The sequence below is a fragment of the Chinchilla lanigera genome, unplaced genomic scaffold (assembly GCF_000276665.1).
Source record: "Chinchilla lanigera isolate Chin_1 unplaced genomic scaffold, ChiLan1.0 scaffold00001, whole genome shotgun sequence".
Classification (NCBI taxonomy): Eukaryota; Metazoa; Chordata; class Mammalia; order Rodentia; family Chinchillidae; genus Chinchilla; species Chinchilla lanigera.
The window spans coordinates 19218261-19222644 of NW_004955402.1; the positions used below are offsets into that span (position 1 = coordinate 19218261).

The following is a 4384-nucleotide window of genomic DNA, read 5'->3' on the forward strand; positions in this document are numbered from 1 at the left end:
CAACTGACTTTGTAACCCAGGCTGGTCTCGAACTCACAACAATCCTCCTGTCTCAGCCTCCCGAGTGCTGGGATTGCAGGCATGTGCCATCACGCCCGGCTTCCCTTACCTTTTATAATCTGAGAATCTCATACAAATGAGTGTGACTCAAGTGGTAAGATAAATTTGTTGTAACTGGGTTTCTGTAGTAATCTAAAAAGAAAAGTTTAAAAGGCAATTTACTTTTCTACTGAAGGTAAAAGGAGCAGTATTAGGCTCTTTGAGAAGAATTTTCAAGGATAGTTTAGCCTAAATGGGTTTTGGAGGTATATAATTCACATACCATAAAATCCATCTCTTTTAAATGTACAATTCAGTGATTTTTTTTTTAGTATATCCAGAAAGTTGCACCACCGTTTCTACTAATTTCAGGACATGTAATCACTCCAAAAACAAGCCTGATATCTATTACCAGTCAGTCTCCACTCTTCCCAGAGCCCTTGAAAATCACCAATCAGTCTCAAATTTACTTATTCTGAACATTTCATATAAATGGAAGCATGCTGTATGTCACCTGTTGTGGCTGGCATCTTTCACGTAGCAAAATGTTTTGTTTTATATACGATAGGGATTTAACTAGGAGCCTTGTTCACGCTAGGCAAACTCTATCAGTGAACTATATCCTCAGCCCCAGTAAAATTTCAAGGTTCATTCATATTGTCGTGTGAATCCGTACTTCATTTCTTTTTTATGGCTGGACCTAAATTGGTTTCTCCCTTACAGGCTGACTGTGCAATCTAATAGCACAGCCACACCAAGTGTTTCCAGTAAGTAACTTCACTCTCAAAATTTATTTATTCCCTAATCTATTCCAGTCTCTTCTTTCTTTTGGCAAAATACTGTTTGAACTGTGGAAACTTCTTCAAAGAGGTGATTTTACAGCATCCATAATAGCAAACCTTTTAGGCAAGAGTCTTTCAACATCGAAACAGAAATTAATCTTATAGTAGCTGAAGCAAGAGGCTTATGTAACTGCAGATAAAGCTGGAAAAAAGCTCAGAGGAAAAAGGGAAGAGCTAAAGAGTAGGGACTTCAGGAACCGTCTTACTGTCTCATTCCTGGGACAAAATACCTAACACCCACAAATTAAAGAAGGAAAGGCTTATTTTAGCTTGGAGTTTAAAGGTTTCAGTCCATAACTGGCTGACTCCAAGGCAGGACAGTAGGGAAGAAGGGAATGGCAGAGGAGAAATAGTCCGTGGCATGGCAGGCAGGAAGCAGTGAGATTTCTTCTTTGCCTTTTTATTCTGTCCAGCCTGCAAGCCTATAGGTTGATGCCACTCACACCTAGGGTAGGTGTTCCCTCTTCAATAAATCCCTTACCCACACCCAGAGCTATGCTAAACCAATTAGTGGACTAATCAGGTAACATACACCCAAGATCCAGTATCATACTCATGATCTAGTCAGTCCTAAAAGTCCCACCTATGAGCACATGAGGCTTTGAAAGAACACTTAGATGTAAACCATAACGGGAACCAAATCCTGGGACTCCGCATTACCATTACAAGACTATCTCAAATCTCTAATTTTCAGTTTAATTTCATTCTTCATGAAGCCTCCCTCCTTCCACATGGTAGGATCTTCCCATGTTCCCAGATCATATCCTCTTGGTTTAGCAAGTCAAGCAGAGATGAAGCTTGTCATTCCCAGCATCAACATATAAATCCTAGGGAGTGCCTCTGATGTGCCCTGTCATATGCCTTTTTTCCTGAACCAATTTCCAAGTGTGATCAAAAATCTGGTGAATGTTGCTGGCAAGTACCAGCCAACAAAAAGGCTTCTATACTACAGTGTGTCCTCATGCACCTTATTCACCAAGAAACTTCTGGGTCTTCCCCCAAGTCAAAATGATCCTGAAAGGTGAACATTTTTAATTGATTCAGCACGTCGAGGCAGCTACAAGGGTGCAACTAAAGACCTTCATGAAAGACTCCCAGAATGCTTCAGAAAGTGACAAGAATGATGGGCTCAGTGTGTTCAAAGTGAGGGAGAGTGTTTTAAGGAGGATTATTTGCTGCATCCAGCGCAGCTCTTGAAATTCCGGAGGGAGGACGGTGGAGGATGAAGAAGTGAAGACGCGTCAAGATGCACAAAGCTGAAGTCAGGTGGAGCCCCTCTCCTGCTGGGAGAAAGGACTGCCCAATAACTGCAGCACATTTCCGTATACAGTCAGCATAAGAAGCTGTTTACAGAGAATTTTAAGAGAAGGGTAAGATTCGGAACAGAAAGGACATCTCATCTTCAACAAAGCGTCATGCCTTGGTAGTGAATACAGGGAACAAGTGCTCCCAGTAATTATTGGCAGCATGGCTTTTACTGTAGTAGATTGTTTTAACTGAAGCATTCACTGTGGGGCTGGGGATTGAGCTCAGCGGCACAGCGCCTGCCTGGCAAGCGTGAGGTCATGAGTTCAATTCCCGGTACTGGAAAAAAATAAAAACAAACATTCATTGTATTTGTAGTACACTTTTTATAGGCAGGATAATAACACCTGTGACTAGAAAAATGGGGAAGGGAAATTTTACTGGCCAAACAAAATTAATAACCTTAATAACTTATCAATAACTTAATAATAACTTAATCAATAACCTTAATACTACCAACTACCCGTTGGTTTCTCAGTATCCACACATAACTCCTTATATCTATGACTTTAATACAGTAATTTGCCCCAGTAATTATCCCCTTTAAAATGGAAAATAGGTTCATCTTCTACCCAAAGGCAAATAAGCAAAAATCACTGTCTGTTACATCCAGTTCTAAATCCAGGGGTCTTTGGATGATGTGCACTCTTCGTGGTCAGGTCTGGATGTAGTTCTTCCTAATCCTACCACCAACGGCAAATTTTTGTTTTTGCCACAGGGTCTTGCTACATAGCCCAGGCTGGCCTCAAACTTGCAGCAATCATCCTGCCTCAGCCTCCCAAGTGCTAGGATTACAGGCATGTACCACCACCCCCCAGCTACCAATGGCAAATTTTAAGTAAAATGGCCTCAGTCAGAGATATAGGAAAAGTAAAGCAAAATAGGGCATTCACCCAGCACTCTATACCCAAGAATGGGTAAGATGAATCCCAGCTTCTAGTTCAGGCTCAAGGAAGAATACTTTTCTGCTGAGGTTGCTTATAGAATCTTTAAGAAATCCTAGACATGGACTGTCTTGGCCCTGAGAGAGCTCTAGGATATACTCTCAAGGGCATTCTCTGCTTTGCTATGTGGACACCAATTCAGTTATTCTGGCAACACAACGGGAGGCAGGGTCAGTGAGCTTATGACTGACCCAGGAGCCGTCAGGAGAGGCCTGCCAGGCCTGATGGTGCATGCCTGTCATCCCAGCGTTCTGCAAGGCTGAAGCAGCAGGATCACAAGTTCAAACCCACTCTGGGCAATTTAACAACTTACAACAGACCCTGTCTCAAAATTCATTAAAAAGGGGATGAAGGAGTAGCATTCTAGTTCAGTATAAAGGGCTGGGGTTTAAGCCCCAATACTGAAAGTAAATCAATAAAACCAAATAAACAAGGAGATGCCATGGCAATGCCACTAAACCACACCAGGCAGCATGCTGAGAAGTAACAGGAAGGGCAAAGCTGGAGTAAGTAGTGAGATGGTGATAAGTGGCTTGGTTTGGAAGGACAGCCCCAAAGAAATTTCCACAGGTATTGCTAAAATAGGGAAATAATGATGTTAGTAGAATTTTGCTCTGTTTGTTAGAGGACTACAGGAAAGTTGAGATTATAAATATGTTGCATTACTGGGGTAGAAAAGTAAATCTAATAAAAGTTCTTGTATAAGTGCTAAGTAAAAGCTCTCTGAGTTTAGAATTCAGTCTTCTCCCATGAGATGGGAGGGATCATACAGGATTTATAAATTACTACAATTCTTTAAAAGAAAGAGCTGGGCGTGGTGGCACACGCCTGCAATCCCGGCACTCGGGAGGCTCGCTGTGAATTTGAGGCAGCCTGGGCTACACAGTGAGCTCAAGGCTAGCCAGAACTGAGTAGTGAGACCCTGTCTCAAAAAAAAAAAAAAAAAAAAAAATGGTCACTGACAAAGACAGCAAAACTCATTCCCCCGTCACTGGAAAAAGTCCATTGTCAGTCAATGGACCTGCCTAATCCCAAAGGTGGGAGAAATTCCCTTAGTCAGTGTCCTCCAAGGCCGTTCTGAGACAGATGAGCAAAGTGGCAAAGAATAATCTCTTGAGGTCTGTACCCACTCCTTGTCTGCATGATTATAAAGACCCAGACATTATCTCAGAGGATTTTCGACATATGCTTCCCAGCTTGCTGGTCCACCGCCTCCTAAAATAGAGTCTTCATCTATAGGATTAAAGCTGAGTC

General features: G+C 42.1%; 1 protein-coding gene across 3 annotated transcripts in view; it reads right to left on the reverse strand.

Annotated features, from left to right (window-relative positions):
* The window catches only part of Trappc8 (trafficking protein particle complex 8), a gene marked incomplete in the record, with an annotated part of 92627 nt that overhangs the window by 87868 nt on the left and 375 nt on the right, over positions 1 to 4384 (reverse strand).